We start from the raw sequence: 21,901 nt of genomic DNA, 5'->3' as shown, positions 1-21,901 counted from the left end.
TACGTCTGTGTAAGCATACATAGGATTGCACTGTGAATCTGTCTTCTGAGGCAGAGACAGCAAGCGTTCATGAAGACAATGAATCTTTTTTAGAGATAAAAAGTATAAACTGTTACATTTTCCTGGGGGACTCTGTTAAAACACTGAAAGAGAGGAATAGTGACAGAGCTACACACAAGGGGTTTTTCACACTGGCATAAAAGCTAGCATGTCACATGCTTTAATTCAAAGATTTGCTTTCCGTTCTGGCACCAAAGCGAGCATAAAAACATTCACACATCCGGCATCTTTCAAGCTCAGCTTTCAAACAGATGTTATGACAGGCAGCCACTCACCAGACATGATGTAAGGATCGGAATGGAGACCTCTGCTCACCTGAGCTGGAGCAAAACTCCAGGCCCAGTTCCAGAACAGGATCAGCTCCAGGCAGCGCTCCTGCATGGACCGTTGATCTTGCCACAGTGCCGCTGCCTTACCAAAGGGGTGCCGCTGTGCTGCTCTGGCAGGGGCAGGGAGGGGACAGCCCCCCCGCCCCAGTTCCTCCAGCACTGACTCTCAGAGGTCTTTCTAGCCTTTGGGAGCAGTAACAGGAGGGCTGCAAGGACATGTTCCTGGCAACCAGGGCCCAGCGAGTTGACACCGTTCCACAGGCCAGGAACAGGATTGTGTTTCAGCAGCAGCAGTGCAAGTTCTTGCTTGTACTGTTAGAGCTAAAGACAGCCCAGATGATAGGCTTGCCTGACCGCAATCCTCAGGACACCCAGCTTGGGGTCATCCTATCAGGATCAGCTATTAGCAGTGGGATCGTCCTGGGCAAGTATTTGATTTAATCTCTCTCTTGAGCGCTCTCTCTCTCTCTCTCCATATTCTTTATAAGTGAATGGTTGGCTGGGGCATGCAGGGAATTGTAGGACTTTTTCTGTCTAAACATGCATAGGGTTGCACCATTAATTTCATGACTAGTTTGGGCTACAGATGATAGAGGCATTTTTGGTTTTGAAAGTAGCATGAGAGAAGAATAATTGGTAAACTGGTCTTTCAGGTTTTACCAACCTGAAAACCCTGTTTGATCAGAGACAACAGTAGGACAAGACAGGTGTGTGTATATATCAAGGGCAATAGGCCTTTTCAGACATTCACACCACGGGAGGGGGGTCTTCCCCTGCCCCCTCACACACACCTGTATTCATTCTCCATGCTGAGTGAATGCCTGGAAACACGTTCAGCTCTCTCTCAAAACAACTGTCTATCTCTACATTGATTCCCCCAAACAGATGATTGACAGAAGAAATAAGCCTGCAATTGATGGGAGCCTTCAAGAAAGCCCAAACAGGCTACTAATAGAACACATTTACAATGTGTATCCCATGTTATCATTGTATAGATTCCAACCATGGTTGGCATGGCATCTGAAGCATAGAAACTTTCCCTCTGTCCAAGTATAAGCCTGCTGCAAGGTCATTGCTTTATTGGAAATACAACTGAGAGACATCTATATAGTTTCTGAATAGGAACACGGCAGCCACTTCTTTGAGCTTCAGCACACCACAGTTTTTATCCCGAAATTTACCAGGGCTTCTGCTTCCAGATTCTTTCCGAGATTTAAATCAGTTCTTTACACAACCAGTTTTTCCTTACTGCATGACACTACCATCCATTTACACTGGTGGGTGAAGCCTGGCAGGTTGTCCTTGCCTCCCCTTTTCAGTTCCAATCTTCCAAGTAAAGGTGGCCACGTGGATGAGACAAAGAGGGCTTCCTCAGGAGTAAGCCCCTTGAACTCAGTGAGACATACTTTCAAGCGAACAGGAGCTCAGGCTGCCCAGCAGTCTCCAGCCTATCTGGATGGAAAGCCCATTGAATTCAGTGGCACATCCTTTCCCACCGCTGCCTGTTCGCCCAGAAACCAGCCTCAGTTAGATCAAGCCTGCCACTGTGTGTGTAAAGGTACAAAGACAGTGGAGTTTGAGAGAATGTGATGCTGAGACACAGAGAAAGGGGTGAGCTGAATTTTGAGCTCTGGCATGAAAAAAGCATTTGGGAACATTTCCTTGCTTTGTTGGACTAATTGTTGTTGGGCTTTGTTGGATGCCCAAGTGAGGAAAACAAAAGGGAGCACAAGGTTGCCCAAAGGAGATGTAAGCAGCCAATAATACTTTCAAAAAAGCATTTTGAAGAGCATATGGTTAACAACATCAAGGCCAACAATAAAGAATTCTTTAAATATATCAGAAGCAGGAAAGTAGCTAGGGAGGCAGTTGGACCATTGGATGATAATGGAGTTAAAGGAGCACTAAAGGAGGAAAAGGAGATTGCAGAGAAGATGAATGAATTCTTTGCATCGGTGTTCACTGGTGAAGATATAGGACAAATACCTCTGTCTGAACTGATGTTTTCAGGAAGGGAGAGGAACTGAGGCACATAGTGGCGACAAAAGATGAAGTTCTCAACCTTATTGATAAATTGGAAGCAAATAAATCATTGGGCCCAGATGGTATCCATCCTAGAGTTCTCAAAGAACTCAAATATGAAACCGCTGATCTTCTAACCAAAATATGCAACATGTCCCTAAGATCAGCCTCTGTGCCAGAGTAAATTACAGGCTGATTAGCTTAACGTCTCTTTCAGGTAAATTGGCTGAAAGCATTATTAAAGATAAAGTCAGTAAGCATATAGAAGGACAAGCCCTGCTGAAAAATAATCAACATGGCTTCTGCAAAGGTAAGCCCTGTCTCACTAACCTTTTAGTTAAAGAACAGAAAGCAGAGAGTTGGAATAAATGGTAAATTCTCCCAGTGGAGGGAAGTAAATAGTGGGGTCCCACAGGGATCTGTATTGGGACCAATACTTTTCAACTTGTTCATAAAAGATCTGGAATTATGAGTGAGCAAGTGGCCAAGTTTGCCAATGACACCAAAACAAAAAGGGATTGTGAGGAGCTCCCAAAGGATCTCTCTGAACTGGGAGAATGGGCATCCAAACAGCAAATGCGGTTAAATATAGGCAAGTGTCAAGTGATGCATGTTGGGGGGGGGATCCCATTTATTTATTTGTTTGTTTGTTTGTTGCATTTCTCTCCCGCCTTTTTTCCTCTTGCAAGGAACCCAAGGCGGCTTAAATTATCCTCCTCTCCGTTTTATCCTCACAACAACAATCCTGTGAGGTAGGTTGGGCTGAGAGTCTGTGACTGGCCCAAAGTCACCCAGTGAGCTTCCATGGCCAAGTGGGGACTAGAAGCCGGCTCTCCTGGCTCCCAGTCCGTCACTCTCACCACTACACTACACTGGCTCTTCAAATATAACCTGATGGGATCTGAGCTACCGGCGACCAACCAAGGAAGAGATCTTGGGGTTGTGGTAGACAGCTCGATGAAAATGTCAGCCTACTGTGCGGCTGCTGTAAAAAAGGCAAACTCCATGTTAGGCATAATTAGAAAAGGAATTGAGAATAAAACTGCCAATATCATACTGTGCTTATCCAAATCTATGGTGCGACCACACTTGGAATACTGTGTACAGTTCTGGTCACCATGCCTAAAAAAGGGTATTGTAAAGCTGGAAAAAGTGCAGAAAAGGGCAAAAAAAATGATCAGGGGGCTGGAGCATCTCCCCTGTGAGGGAAGGTTACAACAGCCTGGATTGTTTAGCTTGAAAAAAAGGAGGGTAAGGGGAGACATGATAGAGGTGTACAAAATTATGCATAGTGTGGATAATGTAGATAGGGAGATGTTTTTCTCCTTCTCTTATAATACTAGAACCAAGGTCATCCTGTGAAGCTGATTGGTGTGAGATTCACAGCCACACCCCCAGCAACCACCCACACAAAGCAGCTCACGCCATGGCAGAAATATACGGGTAGGTGGTAGCGGTTTGATGGCATGAGCTGGAAAAAATACTGCATTTCCCCCATACATTAATATAATGGATCTTCATGGGGAAAACAGGGTGAAGGTGCAGAAGCGCTGCTGGATGATGATGATGTCATGTATTGCATGTGGGAAATACCAGGAATGGAAGATGACAGTTGCATGAAAAACTGCCTGTGTGGAGAAACTGTAGGAGTAAGTCATAGGAATGTGAGCAGCTGAAGAATGCACATTTCATGACTGAATAATATATGAAAAAGACTCCATTCCAGTTTTAAAATTTTTAGCTTCTAAAAGCAATCTGATTTTTTACATTTATCTAGTTTTCTGATGGAGTTGATGAGGGCATACAAATGGGCAGCTCTCAGTCCAGAGAATTTTACTAAAATCCTAGTTCCATATGACAGTTGCACGTGAGCATGACTAAGGGTGCAATCCTATGCATGTTTAGACAGAGAAAAGGCCTACAACTCCCAGCATGCCCCAGCCAGACTAAAAGCACCATTTTGTCACCATTTTCACTGAAGCACCTGACCTCCCCTTTGTCTCCTCAGCAGCTGCATCAGAAACTGCTTTTTAAAACTCTTCCAAATTTAGGACATTGTTTCAAAAGCTCTAGGGCAGCATGAGAGGCTGCTGAAGTGACAATGACAATCCCTCTGACATGTGCGGCCTTCGGAACTGCAGCCTGCATCTAATTTTCTTCTTTTTATGACATGTCCAACTGCTACAACTTTGGGCTTTGTAGATTCACAAATGGGGTGGGTGGGAGCTATTACGTAGTTATTTTTATTCTTTTTGAAACAGGTTTGGATTTTGAGATTATAGAAATAAACCAAATCAAAATTCTAATCCCCAGGTATTGGGCAGTACACTTTAATCCCAACATTAGTGCAGATATAAACAGCAGATATGGTATCCCTCTTCAGGTGTTCATGTAGGGCAAAACCGGCAGGGGTGTAGTGGAACCAGGACTCATATGGATGCAGCACTGGCACCTTTTTATTAGCAGGAAGCTGACATCATCTCCCACTGCTCTCAGAATTTCCTGTACCCTCTAGCTGAGCTAAGCTGCAGTCCTCACAGTAACTGGGGGGGAATGAACTTTCCCAGCAGCAATATATTGTTTCTCGTTGTAATGTAAAGTATTTTGGGGTGGCTTTGTCTTAAATTAAGGCATTGAGCAGGGGGTTGGACTCAATGGTCTTGTAGGCCCCTTCCAACCCTACTATTCTATGATTCTATAAGACAATTAAAACCCATTAGCTTTACAGAAGTTCCTAGCAGATTAAAAACTCTTAGAACTGGTTAACATAAGAAGAGCCATGCTGGATCAGACCAAGGGTCCATCTAGTCCAGCATTCTATTCACACAGTGGCCAACTAGCTGCCCACGGAAAACTCAAAGCAAGACATAAGTGCAACAGCACCCTCCTGCCCATGTTCCCCAGCAGCTGGTGTGCATAGGCCTACCACGTCTGATACTAGAGGTAGCATAGAAGCATCAGGACTAGTGGCCATCAGTAGCCTTCTCCTCCAGGGGAATTTAAAGACATCCAAATTGGTGGCCATCGCTACACCTTGTGGTATCAAAATCCATAGTTTAACTGTGCGCTATGTGAAGAAGTACTTCCTTTTATCTTTCTTGAATCTCCCATAATGAATCCTGAATCCATATCAATGGTTCACTGATATTGATCAACCGTCTACAATTTTACAGTCTCCTTGTGGGTGTGGCTATGGGGACTGACATGGTGAGTGCCTGGGCTTCAAAATGTGCCACTACACCACTGGGTAAATCTGTGCCACTACACCACAGGGAGGCGTGGGGTGGGGATAGAGAACATCAGCATGATGGCAGGCTCTGCCTCCTAGTTACAGCATCTGGAGAGGACCTCCTGCACAGGGCCAAAACAGACATTACTTTAAATGTGTGTCTAGAAGCTACATTTTTTTTTCATTTTTACTCTAGAGCAGCTTCAGGGGGTGCAATTCAGATAAGGGCCGTAGCATGGTTTTTAAAAAAATATCCGTACCTTGTGCCTTACCACAACAAGAAGCAGCCCCAGAGTGACTTACACATATGCACAAAGACAGAAATCCATAACTAATATACCAGAAAAAAAGCAAAAGCAATATAAACCATAATCAGCACAGGAATACAAATAGAAACAAACACCGTAAAGTATAATCTAAAAACAATACAGGAAGTGTTCATCCACAATACACAAAATCTCCCCCTCCCCTCACAGCCTAGAAGGAACAATGCAAAAGCAGCCCAAAACAATTGGGGCGTGACTAATGGCCAAATGCTTAGGAAAAGAAGTACATCTTCCATTGTATTCAGCTACCATTGTATTGACCCAGTAGCTCCTTTTGAAGATAGTCATCTAAGACACTTCTGGGGAGATTTTAGGCTTCTGGGATCTACTTGGTTTTTTACTAGAACCCCGAGGTCCACCAACCAGATCCAGGTGCAAAATAGTGGCTCAAGATGGCAGACATAGATATGAAGAACAAGGTGCCTCTGCACACACGTTCAACCCAATAATTTGTTTTCAGTATCAAAACTGGAGTTTGTACCCAAACTCTTTCATGCACAACTTTATTCCTATTTGCCTGCAAGCTTTCTTGGTTTCAGCAGCCTAAAGTAGGAGAGAAAAAATGCACTTTTTTGTCACTCTCGTTAAACCATTGGGAATTGGAAACCCTTGCTGATCTACTGAAAATCTACTGAAGATCTTCCAGTAGATCCTGATCTACCTTCTGCCCACTCCTAATAAAAGAAATGTAAATAGTGTGAGCCACTCCTTCATTCATTTTGTTCTTTCAGTCCCCTGATGAAGAGTCAATTGTTCATACTACCTGGATTGATGAACTGGCCTTCTGCATCTCTGGATTTTCTGTTGGCTTCAACTAAAAGTTAAACCCAAGGAGAAAAGTGGGCTACGGCCGAGTTGCCATGGGAACTAGAGCACTCGGAAAGAGAGATGAAAACTGTTAGCTGGGCAGATAACTGCCTAAGGTGGCCTCCATGTTAGCCTTTCTCTGGAACTGCTACCCTTTGTTGACTTACTTTTTATGGAGCATCCAAACAAGTTGGCTGTTACACTCCAGTACTGTCTGTGTTGCTCATTGTAGTTTTTTCCCCAGACCTAATGTGTGGTCATTTTAGGTAATAACACACAATTGCAATGTCACCCTGTCTAGTGGACAGGCAGAGTACTACTAAGGCTTTAGGGGCTCCCTCCACACCTTTAAACACTTTCTGTTTTCAGAGTCAAACCCCTTTTTTTGTTTCCTGATAAGCGTAGGCGGGAGTACATGATAAATTGCCCCTTGAATAGCCTCTTAATTGCCTCAGTGTCAGTTTCTGTTCCTGCGGGGTGGGTAGATGCTTTAATTATTGGTTTCTTTGTTATCTATTATTGCAAAATACTGGCCCGTATTGAATTTCTATTTAAATTATAACATTTTCTAAATTTGCATCTATACATATAAATTAGCATATACAAATTTTATGCAAATCTGAGGTTTCTTTTTTGGTGATTCAGAGGTGCCCACTCTTTCCCCCACCTGTGCTCATCAGGAAGCAATAAAACAGGCTGGACCTACATGGGGGGGTTTTAAGTTAATTTTGCTGGGAATCTGATGAGTGTAACCTGCTTGTGAGTAAATAGTATAGAAGGATCTTGGCCATGGGGAATGACATTGCTGGATAATATAATGCTTCATTAAGTGCTGGGAAGCTGTCGCTCTGGGTACAATGTGTGGGGAGAAGACTGCACCTGCTCACTCCTTGCCTGATCTCCCCACCACATTGATCTTTCTTGGGCACAGACATTGTAGCTAGTTGTGTGAGAGCAATGCCAACACAGTCCATCAAGAACTGCTGCTGCGTTCTATTTATTTCAGTGGAGCTTGCACAGGAGAACCATGTGACCCTTACAGAGAACGAAAGGAAGTACTACAGGAAGCGTTTGGTGGGCTGCATCTAGGGTAGCCAACTTACCTTAAGACTGGACTGACATGTTTCTGTGTCTTCAAAAACAGCCTGATGTGCAGAAATCATCTGGTGAAAGTTTTAATTACAATGGCGATAAACATCCCCTGTGATTTCCTGCCAATTAAGCTGCTATTAAAGGCATACCTAGAGAGGCAGGTTCAAAATCTGGCAATTCTAATTGCAGACCTTATCAACACATCTAGAAAAAGGGCAGCATAGTTCTTTGTCCTGAATGAAGCTAGTTATCTTATGTCAATGAGATCGCGTGCAAGTGAGGGCCTGTCCATTATTTATGAGGCCCATTAGAAATGCTGTATAATTGATTACCTTCACTGCAAGAGTCCTCTGCGCTATTGGAAAGACTCAGCTATCCCACTAGAAATGCTTGGGTACTGAATGTCAGGCAAACTGTTGTCCAGTTGGTAACCATTTTCTAAAGCAGGGGTGGAGGACCACAGACCAAATCTGGCCTACCTGGGGTCGCAGTCCAGCCCTCTGGGTTCCCTGGTGACCATGTCCATTCCCTTTCCCCCAGGCACTGATTGTTTGATGGTTTTCTGGCTTTTGTGGAGTTGAAATGCCTCTCCTAAGGCTTAGTTATGGGCACTAAGAGCTTCAAGCTAAAATATGCTGGTATGTTTTTTAAATTTTGGCCCTGCTCCTTTTGCATTTGGCCCCACCCACCACTGGAATGTGGCTCTGAGAGCTTCTCCAAAATGGAAGTCAGCTTTCTGGCTGAAAGAGGTTCTCCTCCTCTGTTCTAAAGAATGCAAAAGAGGCACAGGGTATTTAATAAAGTTTAAAATTACGCTACCTGCAAAACTTAGTATAGACAACTTGGTCTGCTTGATGACATGTTCTATGCAGAGTAAAAATAAAAAGACAGTTTCCTACACCCACAGCAATTTGGCTAATAAAGAGTATCAACTTCCCTGCACAGCTAATTTCCAAGCAGGTTGCCACCAGAATTTTCCAGACTCTAAACCTGGACACCTCTGGAAGTTGTAACAATACAAGCAAAGTACTGGGTTTGGCCTGAGTGGTCTGTGCTTCCTGGGAGGAACCAGGAAGTGCTTGAGGGCAACATCCATTGCTTCTGGCCTGAGGAGAGAGAGGCCGCTGCCTGAGAGAGCTGAGGGGAAAGCCTTTGTTTAAATAAAACTTAGGTTTGTTTGGAAGGTTTGTTTTTCTGTGTGAGGCCATGGGATGCAGTATACCAACTTTGAAAAAGAAGTATGTTCCATTGGAAGTGAAGAAACAGATGAACAACGCCAACTGGATATCCAGGAGTCATATACTACACAGGACAGGCCCAGTAGAAAAGGTAAGAGAACAACAGGTGTTGCCACCTTCAATTCTCAGCTAAAACATCTCAGGTGCATCAAGGGTCTCTACTATAGCTCATCCTGGAAGATTATCCTTCCTTTCACAGGCCTGGTGCTAGGTTTGTTTTTCTTACAGGCAGCCTCCCCTCTGAAGCAGCTGCTGACTAGCAACCTTGGGCTATAGCAACCTAAAAGAGATACAAACCGGGAACAAAACCCCGTTACCAACTCTATTCCCATACCTACTCAAGTGACAGTACTAGGGGCCCAGACGACATTAGCCATATCATCAAAATCTAATTCACTTGCACATCTCCTGGGATATATGCTATCATTGGCTAACAGTGCCCTTCTGCCGTTTCCATAGGCCAGTCAGGCCAGTCTGTACACAAGGTGATAAACGGACACCAATCCAATATTTAAAATGGGAACACTCAGAAACTAGTGAGGTGCAAGCAGGCAGTGGGCAGTGGCATCTGTGGCTCCTCCTTACCACCACCACTGTTGTCTGGGCCAGAGCAAGAGGCAGGTGAACCAGCAGGTTGCAATGGGGAAGAGGATGAGCAACTCCAGGGGGCTCATGTTAGTAGGCCGCTACAGGGGTGTGGGTCCTCAGCAGCTGCCTGACCTTGCCTACCATTTATGCCGCTTCAAAAGCTTTGTTGTTCAGTCGTTACGTCGTGTCCGACTCTTCCTGACCCCATGGACCATAGCACGCCAGGCCTTCCTGCCCTCCACTATCTCCCGGAGTGTGCTCAAGTTCATATTCATTGCATCGGTGATACTATCTAGCCATCTCATCCTCTGCCGTCCCCTTCTCCTTTTGCCTTCAGTCTTTCCCAGCATCAGGGTCTTTTCCAGGGAGTTTTCTCTTCGCATTAGGTGGCCAAAATATTTGAGCTTCTGTCCTTCCAATGAGCAGTCAGGGTTGATTTCCTTTAGGATGGACTGATCTGACCTCCTTGCAGTCCAGGGGACTCGTAAGAGTCTTCTCCAGCACCACAGTTCGAAAGCATCGATTCTTCAGCACTCAGCCTTCCTTATAGTCCAGCTCTCACAGCCATACGTTACTATTGGGAAAACCATAGCTTTGATTAGATGGACCTTTGTCAGCAAGGTGATGTCTCTGCTTCTTACTATGCTGTCTAGGTTTGCCATAGCTTTCCTCCTAAGGAGCAAGCGTCTTTTAATTTCATGGCTACAGTCACCGTCTGCGGTGATCTTGGAGCCCAAGAAAATCAAATCTGTCACTGCTTCCATTTCTTCCCCTTCTATATGCCAGGAAGTGATGGGGCCAGATGCCATGATCTTCGTTTTTTTAATGTTGAGTTTCAAACCAGCTTTTGCACTCTCCACTTTCACCCTCAACAAGAGGCTCTTGAGATCCTCTTCACTTTCTGCCATTAGGGTGGTATCATCTGCGTATCTGAGGTTGTTGATAATTCCCCCAGCAATCTTAATTCCGACCTGTGATTCATCCAACCCGGCGTTTCTCATGATGTACTCTGCATATAAGTTAAATAAGCAGGGCGACAATATGCAGCCTTGTCGTACTCCTTTCCCAATTTTGAACCACTCGGTTGTTCCATGTCTGGTTCTGACTGTTGCTTCTTGACCCTCGTACAGGTTTCTCAGGAGACAGGTAAGGTGGTCTGGTACTCCCATATCTTTAAGAATTTGCCACAGTTTGTTGTGATCCACACTTCAAAAGCTTATGCCACCATTAATTAATTTGTTTTTAATGTGCCAGAAGATACTTCCTTGGTTCGCTGTATCAGACTGACATGGTTACTTCTCTGAAATTAAAATCGATGGGACTTACTTCCAAGTAGATAGGGTTAGGATCTCATTAGCTACAAGATCAGTTGTGGGGGTTTATACATCATGGTCCTATTTTCTCCTTCATATGGGTGCTATATCTGTTCTACCTACATCTGCAGTCTGCACTTTTCCATAATCTGAATTTGGAGCAGCTGGAGCTGACTGTCCTGATAGGTAGAAGAGCTTTCAATTCTGAAAATACACCAATTTCCTCCCCCCAGCCCCATGTACTTTGAATAAAGTGCAACGTAATAGCAGCCTTTAGATCTTAGTTTTGTTGCTTTTTCAATCCAACTTTGGAGAGCATACTTTAAAAAATACAGGCTTGTTTGCAGATGGATCAATGACTCCAAATATAAAAGTCCTGTTTGTGTGCTAAGTTGAAGGAGAAGTGGGGGCTGCTCTGCTGGGGCTGCTGCTTGACTCCACATCCTGAGTGCAGATGTCTGAAGAGTAACACCTATGTGTGAGCAGCTGCAGGGTTCTTCTTCAGAGATCCATGCTCAACACATGGAGTCAGCAGGAATGGGGCTAGCCTAGGCACAGGGAACAGGCCCAGCAGCAGTGAGGCCTGTTCCTTCTTGAACGCATGAGTGCCCTATGTGTGTGTAACATGTGAATAGGGCTAAAGTAACAACAGTAATGGATGCAATATGTATTTTGCCATCTATGAAGCAGCAGTTGATATTGGAACTACACACACACACACTTTTATCATCCTGAGATTCACAAAGTCCCATCTTTGGTCAAGCTGAAGCCATTTAAATAAAACTATTGTCTATGTGCATTGTGGAAGCATCTAACAGAAGATTTTTACAGTTGACCTGAAAAAATAAGCTTCATCAAGAGTTGACTGCAAGTGTATTGTCGCAAGTGAACACAGCTTTTCAGCACTGCGCTACACACACACTCTTGAATACTGTTGAATGCTGTTTAACTGGGCCAAGGATGAAGAACAGGAACTGCTTAGTAGTGCTTAAAAAAAAGAAAAGAAAATTGGTACCACATGCTGCCCTCTTGTGGAGAAACAAGAGTAATAATAACGGTATTTCCTCAAATCAAGAAAAATCCCAAATCATAGGGCCAGTTTTGTGATATATAAAAAGGAGCCTATGACAAGATTAGTATCAGACTTTGGGCAATTTAAGAAGCTGTTCACACAGAATGAGATGTAGACTGTGGCATTAGAATTCTGGATTGGACTACAGGTGGGAAGTCATTTTCCCCTCTGCATAACATCAAGGAGAAAGGGTTAGTATAGCTTTCTCCTGGCTGTGCTACTTTACTGCATTTATTATATTTATTTAAACTGTGCCTTTCAGGATAACTTCTTACAAGGCAGCTTACAAAAATGTTCAACGGTGAAACATCACACAATCAATTAAAACAAAATCACAATATAACAAAACATTACAAATGCTTTATTGACAAGGTCAAGGAAAGGACCCCCACCTAGCTAGCATGGGATTTCCTGAGATTGTGAATGTTTAATCTTCCTTTCGTTCTAATCCAATCAAGCTTCACTGTACCACCTACTATTAAATTGGCTACGTAGAGCCCTGAGAAGTGGAGGATGCTATACAAGTACTATCAACCTTGCTTTACCCTTTCTGTTAAACAAGCACAAGACTCTTGTTTTTCTTCAGTGAACTGGAAATCGCTCTTCCAGGACGACCGCTTTCTTATGTAAGTTCTTCAACACCCAAGTCTACAATGACTCTGACATGCCAGCGTTCTTTAAAAAAACGAATTCTTCCCAGAGTCTCCTGAGTTCCACAGTTGCCTCCTCCCTTCCCTTCCTTAGAGCTTTTCCACACTGGGCTTTTTATCCCACAACTTTACGAGGGCTTCTGCTTCTGGATTCTTTGCAGGGTTAAGATCTGCTCCTTCACAAACGCTTCCTCTTGGGGGGTGGGGTGCACGTTCTATATGTTTCATTTTACAGCCAATAGATGGTGCTGCTGTTATAGCACAACTCCCTCTTTACACAAATTCATTTAAAAAAAAAATTATCCAATTATTTCTGTTTCAAATAAAGCTGTGGAAATGGTCGGAAAGCATGGGAGAGGCACTGGAAATAACAACGTAATGTAAAGAACCGGCAAACTTCCATGAGTAACCAATAATAGCAGGATAAAAACCCCATGTGGAGAAGGCCTCAGTTTCCAGAGGGCTTCTCCACACCAGGCTTTTTATCCCACAACTTTACCGGGGCTTCTGCTTCTACATTCTTTGCGGGATAAAGATCGCTCCTTGTCACACACTTCCACTTTTTTTCCCCAGGGGAGTTCTTTTCTCTGCAAGCTCTGTTTCATTATACAGCCACTAGATGGCGCTGTGTTATAGCACCAACTCTGCATATTTAGATAGCTCATTATCTGCGGTCTTAAAAAAACTGGGATTAAAAAACGGGATTAAAGGTCACAAAGCATGGGAGAGGCCCTGGAGCTTGACAACATCATGTAAAGGACCCACAAACTTTCGTGGGTAATCAATCTCGATCATAGGATAGAAGCCCCATGTGGAGAAGATTATCCTGCTGTGCATCCTTGAATCATCACTCTTTTCCACATTCCAGACAGAATATGGAAAGACTAGTAATACCCGCCCTTTCTCCTCCATTACTTGTTTTCATACTTCTCCTACAATTTCTCCTTCATTCCATCTCCTCTGAACCAAAGGTTACACCGTGCAGCTGTGCCACTCACTCGACAACCCCCCTTTCTCCTTCTCTCCCTTTTTTTGAAAAGCTTTTCTTAGTGAGCCACTTAATCACTATTTGTTACATCTCTATAGTTGTTTTTAAAAACTCCCTTTTTGAAAATGTTCTGATTTCAGGGTTCATCACACGGAGCTTTTATCCTGCTATTGAGATGGCTCTGTCACGGAAGTTTGCAGGATCTTTAGATGACGCCGTTACCCTCCAGGGTGTCTCCTGCCATTTCCCCCAGCCTATCCCGTGTTTTCTCCAAACACAAAAAAATTAATATTTTTTCCAGCCCATGGAACAGGAGCACCATGACTTCCACGTGAAATTCCCCTATAGCGGAAGAAACCGCTGTGTCTGCCTGCTGTGGGCGTTTGTTTTTGGTTGTTAGGGGCATGGTCAGGATGACGAAGGCATTGAGGATGGGAGCGGGGCTGCAGGGCAGGAGACCCGAGCAGGTTTGACAGGCGCGAGGGCAAGAATCGCCTGCTGATTGCATCTCCTGCCTCTGCATTTCTCAGTCGGAGGGAGAAGAGGGTAAAATGAGAGCCAGTGTGGTGTAGTGGCAAGAGTACTGGGCTGGGAGATCCGGGTTCTAGTCCCCACTCGGTCGTGGAAGCTCACTGGGTGACTTTGGGCCAGTCACACACACTCAGCCTAACCTACCTCACAGTGTTGTTGTTGTGAGGATAAAATGGAGAGGAGGAGGATAATGTAAGCCACCTTGGGTTCCTTGCAAGAGGAAAAAAGGCAGGTATAAATGCAATAAATAAATAAAATGCCTCTCTGCAACGAAGGGAGACACATCTGATCCCCCACCCCACCAAGCTCAGAAGCAATGTCCTCTGTTGTTTCAGAGCACCCTATTAAGTTCAGTGAGGCTTACTCCCAAGTAAGTGTGCCCAAGATTGCAGACTTATACGGTGCTATTATCTCTGCTCAGAATTAAGTCAGAGGTTCCCTGAGGGCTGCAAGAAAACAGTACAGCAGAAGTTAAGCTACGAAAACAAGACTCCCTCCCTCCTTTGTACACATGCCAGGGAGCAGGGCAGGCACTCCCTCAGTTCAGACCATGTGGCTGCTGTGTAAAGAAGCCCTTCCTAATCCCGCAAAGAAGCCAAAAGCAGGAATTTCCGGAAAGGAGGTGCTTTTTTGCTTAATGTAGAAACATCTCTGTTGCCCCCTTCTGGTATTTTACATCAGCACTCTACTACCTGAACTAAATGGTCAAAACCAACACTTGGCTCCCTTGTGTTTTGCTGAGAATGTGCTAGCTTGGGTCAGCTCTACCAAACTGACAGCAGCCTATCCTCTGGCTGAATAAAGCCCAGGTTGCATTGGGAAATGTTTCCCCTAATACATTTGAGCTTAATTCCCCTGTTTGTGTTCTGAAACAGCTCAATCTCTGAACATCGAGTAGTCTGCAGATGTATTTACACACACGTGTCCTGAGCAAGTATGGTAACATATGGGTGCATACGTGGGATAACTGAACTTGTAGGACCCTTCTGTAGTTGCCCCAAATCTACCACATTCTCAGTAGGTGTGTCCCCACATGATGTTCCTATCCTTCTACATCCACCACACAATCTAGTCTGACATCCTTATAAAACACATTTGGAGCACAATCCTATGGGTTGCACACTGGGTACTTGTAAGCCCCGGAACACAGAGGCTTACGAGTATCTTATGCAGAGAGGGAGGCGCTTTGTGCCTCCCTCTCTGCATTTAGCTAGACTGGTGATTTCGCCCATCTAGCGGAGGCTTCAGGGAGGTGGAAGGAAGGAGGCTGGGGCAGCAGCAGCCTCCTCCTCTCCCCACCCCCAGGAATGCCCCCTTTCCCCGTTTCCATGCTCCATTTACCAAGGTTCTCTCCACGCTGGCTATGAGGGGGCGGGAAGTACAGTTTCCTGGCTCGAAGCCAAGAAACCAAAAAATCCTAAGTCCCCCAGACACTCCCTTATCCACTTACATTGTCTCTAAATCCCAAGGTAATTCTAGACTTCCTTCTTGGGGCAAATTCCCTCTCCTTCTTCCAGCCTCCTTGTGAGTAAACTCATCCCATACATCAGTGCTCCCCAGTGCAGTGCCCGTGGGGGCCTCCAATGACACCCATGAAGCTCTCCGTTCCTGCCCCCTGCTATTTCACACACACACACACACACACACACACACACCTCTTTACCTCATTGTTTCTCCCCCTCCTGGCCTCTAAGCTTATTTTTTCTCTTGCTATTTACACCTCCCTCCCAGACCCTATCCTTGCTCTTTCTCTCACCCCTTATGTTTTCTCTCTCTCTCTCACTCACACACACACACACACACAGCGCCTTCCCAGGTAGGGCCCTGATAGCGGAGGAGGAGGTAGGCGGCCAGGTGGGGAACCGAGTGGCTGAGCCTGGGGTCCATGTGGGAGCAAAAAGTCATAGAATCATAGAATAGTAGGGTTGGAAGGGGCCTACAAGGCCATCGAGTCCAACCCCCTGCTCAATGCAGGAATCCAAGTCAGAGCATCCCTGACAAATGGCTGTCCAGCCTCGTCTTAAAGGCCTCCAGTGTGGGAGAGCCCACCACCTCCCCAGGTAATTGGTTCCATTGCCGTATTGCTCTGACACTCAGGAAGTCTTTCCTTTTTTGTTTCCTTTGGGGCTGGGGATATGATGAGCAGAGCAATTCTATGTAGGTCAACTCAGAAGTAGTTTATTTACAATATTTGTATACTGCTTTTTAATTAAAACAGATTTCGGAGCAGTGAACACAAAAGATAAAACAGCAAATGAACAAAAAGATTAAAACACCATATTAAAATTATGCTTCTTTCAAAACAGAATGCCAATAGAAACCCTGGCTGATCAATTAAGGAATGCGTCCTGGAACAGTGCTGTTTTCAGGAGGCACCGAAAGCAACACAGTGTTGGCGCTTGCCTGAACTCCAGGGGCAGGGAGTTTCAGAGAAAGGGGGTCACTACACTGAAGGCTGTTCTCCTGGTGGACTCTAATTGGGCCATTGGTTCAGGTGGAACCACCAGGAACATGCTCTCTGATGACCACAGTGACTGGGGAGATTGGTAAGGGAGAAGGCACTCTCTCAGGTATCCTGGTCCCAAGTTGTTTAAGGCTTTTGTATGCTAGTACTAAAACCTTAAACCTGGCCTGGTAGCAAATCGGCAGCCAGTGCAGTTCTCTCAGCAAAGGATTTGCATGCAGAAAAGGGGCAGCTCCCGACAACAGCCAGTGTGGCGTAGTGGCTAGAGTGTTGGACTGGGAGTTGGGAGATCCAGGTTCTAGTCCCCGTTCGGCCATGGAAGCTCACTGGGTGGGTTTGGGCCAATCACAGACTCTCAGCCCAACTTACCTCACAGGGTTGTTGTGAGGATAAAATGGAGAGGAGGAGGATTATGTACACTGCCTTGGCTCCTTAAGTAGGAAAAAGGCGGGTTAGAAAATTAATAAATAAATAAACAGCTGAGCTGCTGTGTTCTACACTAGCCAGCTTCCAGACCAGCCTTAAAGGCAGCCCCACATAGAGTGCATTGTAGTAATCCATTCTTGAGGTTACTAGCACCTGTACCATTGTGGCCAAGCTATCCATGTCCAGGAGAGGCTGTAGTTCGCAAACCAGCTAAAGCTGGTAAAAGGCACTCGACGTCACCATGGCTACTTGGGCCTCCAGTGACAGTGATGGATCTAGGCGTACCCCCAAAATATGGACCTGATCTTTCAGAAGGAGTACAACCCCATCCAGAACAAGCAATGCGCCTATCTCCCGGACTCGGGAACCACTCACCCACAGGCCTTCCGTCTTGCCACGATTCCATTTCAGTTTATTGGCCCTCATCCAGCCCATCACCGAGTTCAGACACTGGTCCAGGACTTGCACAGCCTCCCCTAATTCAGATGTCACAAGGAGATAAAGCTGTGTGTCATCAGCATACTGATGGCACTTGGCTCCAAATTCCCTAATGACCGCTCCCAGCAGCTTCCTGTAGATGTTAAATAATATCAGGGACAAGTTGGTACCCGGTGGAACCCCAGGGTTCAATTGCCAAGGGGCCAAGGAATGGTCACCCAATGTTACTCTCTGAAATCGACCCTGCAGGTAGGACCAGAACCACTGTAACACAGTGCCTCTGATACCCATCCCACAGAGTCGATCCAGAAGGGTACCATGGTCAATGGTATCAAAAGCTGATGAGAGACTGAGTAGAATTAACAGGGTTGCACTCCCCCTGTCCTTCTCTCGATAAAGGTAATCCATCAGGGTGACCAAGGTTGATTCAGTCCCATAACCAGGATGAAACCCAGATTGGAATGGGTCCAGATAATCAGTATCCTCCAAGAGTGCCTGCAGTTGTTCCGCCACTACCATCTCCAGAACCTTCCCTAAGAAAGGGGTATTTGCAACTGGGCGGTAGTTGTCTAATACCATTGGGTCCAGAGTGGCTTCTTCAGGAGTGGTTGCACTACTGTCTCCGTGCATAGGATTGCAACATTAAACGGGTATTTTGTTGTGCTTCTGTGGGGTCAAATATGTCGGTCGACTGGCTTTGTATTGTTCTTGTACTTAGTTTCTTGAGTGAATTACTTGATTTTGAATAGCCAGGCACCAATCGCAGCCATTATGTGACTGGCCACATCCTCTGTGGGAGCCATTTTGTGTTTCTCAAATGCCCAAATGTGCCCACAGGTCCAAAGGGGTTGGGGACCCCTGCCATACCTATATATTACTTAAACAGCATCCTTCCGCAATCTGGTGCCCTCTAGATGTTTTGGACTTCAATTCCCATCAGCTTCAGCCAGCATGACCATTTGTCAGGAATTCTGGGGGATGTAGCTCAAAACATCAGGGTGTCAGGTTGGGGAAAGATGCTTATACAGCAGTGTTGAGATCCACTCGGATACCATTTGCAGCCCTCCTTTCTCTTCTCCCTGTCTCTCTTGCCTCTGCTAGCTAGAGGATGGAGTTATGACATCCCACCAACAGGTGCTCCCATGCTCTAATCACAATTGAAGCTTGCAAGTAAGGCCTAGTCGACACCTGCATCTGCCCCATTCAGCATCACCCTTGGAGATTTGCAGCTAAACACATCCATTAGCACCACTGAAAAGGATGAAAGTGTTACGAACATCCTCAGAGTTTGATCTATGACAGCTGAATTATATATGCAAGTCATCACTTGAACCGTCTTATGTGTGCTGATTAGAGGACATTGCAGAGATACAAGGTTAGGATGCAATGTAGAAAAGTCTTAAGCTTCTGTCTTAGAATCATAGAATAGTAGGGTTGGAAGGGGCCTACAAGGCCATCGAGTCCAACCCCCTGCTCAATGCAGGAATCCAAGTCAGAGCATCCCCGACAGATGGCTGTCCAGCCTCGTCTTGAAGGCCTGCAGTGTGGGAGAGCCCACCACCTCCCCAGGTAATTGGTTCCATTGTCGTATTGCTCTTACAGTCAGGAAGTTTCTCCTGATGTTCAGCCGGAATCTGGCTTCCTGTAACTTGAGCCCATTATTCCGTGTCCTGCACTCTGGCATGATCAAGAAGAGATCCTGGCCTTCTTCTCTGTGACAACCTTTCAAGTACTTGAAGAGCGCTATCATATCTCCCCTCAGTCTTCTCTTCTCAAGGCTAAACATGCCCAGTTCTTTCAGTCTCTCCTCATAGGGCTTTGCTTCCAGTCCCTTGATCATCTTTGTTGCCCTCCTCTGAACCCTCTCCAGTTTGTCTGCATCCTTCTTAAAGTGTGGTGCCCAGAACTGGACACAGTACGGCAGATGAAGCCTTACAAGTGCTGAGTAGAGGGGAACTAGTACTTCCCAGGATTTGGAATCTATGCTTCTATTAATGCAGCCCCAAAGAGCATTTGCCTTTTTTGCAGCCACATCACATTGTTGGCTCATATTCAGCTTGTGATCGACAACAATTCCAAGATCCTTCTCGCTTGTAGTGTGGTTGAGCCACGTATTCCCCATCTTGTAACTGTGCATTTGGTTTCTTTTTCCTAGGTGCATAAGTTGGCATTTATCCCTATTAAATGTCATTGTGTTGTTTTCTGCCCAGCGCTCCCGTCTATCCAGATCACTTTGAATTTTGTTTCTGTCTTCCAAAGTATTCGCTATCCCGCCCAGTTTTGTGTCATCTGCAAATCTGATCAGCATTCCCTGCACCTCCTCCTCCAAGTCATTAATAAAAATGTTGAAGAGCACTGGGCCCAGGACTGAGCCCTGCGGTACCCCACTCGTTACCTCTCCCCAGTTTGAGAAGGTCCCATTGATAAGCACTCTTTGAGTCCGATTCTGTAGCCAGCTGTGGATCCACCGAATCGTTGTTTCATCTAGCCCACTTTGAGCTAGTTTGCTCATCAGGAGATCATGGGGCACTTGGTCGAAAGCTTTGCTGAAGTTGAGGTATATGATGTCTACAGCATTCCCACGGTCTACAAGGGAGGTGACTTGATCAAAAAATGAGATCAGATTTGTCTGGCAGGACTTGTTTTTGACAAATCCAAATCCAGTCTTTATAGCCTGATCTTATGCTGGCTATTTCACACATCTTTAGCACAAGTAAACATTAGATCTTACCAAAAGGGGACACATTCAGAAGAAATGTTCACAGTGTGAGGATGACAGGGGAAAGTCTCATTGTGGCAACTTTACAACATAAAGAATTAAAATGGATAAAGAGTTAAAGCTCAAATTAACTCTGTGGCAGCACACTGAACATTATGTTCTACATTTATACTTAGAATGGTTCAGTATTTGGACTTTGGCACGCAGGCATTATGGTAATTCCAACATATTCCTGCTTGGCAGTCAAATGGAAAATTCTGTATATTGCATGAAAGAGATTGAAGTGAAATTCAATTAACTTAGGCAATGTTTTAATTTTACTCTAAAGGTCTTGGACTTGTGCACTGCTTTCAGGTCTGGAATTAGAAATATCCTAAATATCACTGAAAGTATAATAAAACCTGAATTGTCAGTAAACTAATTTAGTGCTAAGAACGTGCTATCATCCCCCAGACCACAATGCTCAGAGTGACCTTGAGATGGAAAACGAAACCAGGAAGTGTAGTAATAATGGGCGACTTCAATTACCCCCACATTGACTGGATAAATGCATATTCCAGTCACAACAAAGTTAAATTTCTCAATGCCCTAAACAATTGTGCCCTGGAACAGTTGGTCAAGGAACCGACCAGAGAGGGGAGGTGATGTTGAATTTAATCCTAAACAGTGTCGCCCAGGGCCTAGTACGAGATGTAAATATTGTTGAACCAGTTGGAAACAGTGACCACAGTGCTATCAGATTTAATATATATTTAAGTGGAAAATTGCCAAGGAAGTCCAACACAGTCACATTTGACTTCAAAAGAGGAAACTTCTCTAAAATGAGGGAACTAGTGAAAAGGAAGTTAAAAGGGGGAGTCAAGAGGATTAAATCCCTTCAAAATGCTTGGAGATTACTCAAAACCACAATAAGAGAAGCCCAGGTAAAATGTATACTAGGTTAGGAAAGGTAGCACCAAGTCTAAGAGGTCGCTGGCATGGTTAACAAGCAGTGTTAAGGGAGCTATTAGAGAAAAGAGAACTTCCTTCTGAAAATGGAAGCTTTGCCCAAGTGAGGAAAACAAAAGGGAGCACAAGGTTGCCCAAAGGAGAGGTAAGCAGCCAATAACACTTGCAAAAAAGCATTTTGAAGAGCATATTGCTAACAATATTGAGGCCAACAATAAAGAATTCTTTAAATGTGTCCGAAGCAGGAAACCAGCTAGGGTGGCAGTTGGACCGTTGGATGACAATGGAGTTAAAAAAGTACTGAAGGAGGACAAGGAGATTGCAGAGAAGCTGAATGAATTCTTTTCATCTGTCTTCATTGCAGAAGGTATAGGACAGATACCTGTGCCTGAACTGATGTTTTCAGGAAGGGAGTCTGAGGAACTGAGGCACATAGTGGTGACAAAAGATAAAGTTCTCAACCTTATTGCTAAATTGGAAGCAAATAAATCACCGGGCCCAGATGGTATCCATCCTAGAGTTCTCAAAGAACACAAATATAAAATTGCTTTTATTTTATATTTTGATCTTCTAACCAAAATATGCAACATGTTCCTAAGATCAGCCTCTATACCAGAGGACTGGAAGATGGCCAATGTAACACCAATTTTCAGAAAGGGAT

This window comes from Heloderma suspectum, chromosome 1 (assembly GCF_057233095.1).
Source record: "Heloderma suspectum isolate Gila_16-S chromosome 1, 16-S_ref, whole genome shotgun sequence".
Classification (NCBI taxonomy): domain Eukaryota; kingdom Metazoa; phylum Chordata; class Lepidosauria; order Squamata; family Helodermatidae; genus Heloderma; species Heloderma suspectum.
This window is presented reverse-complemented; position numbering follows the sequence as displayed.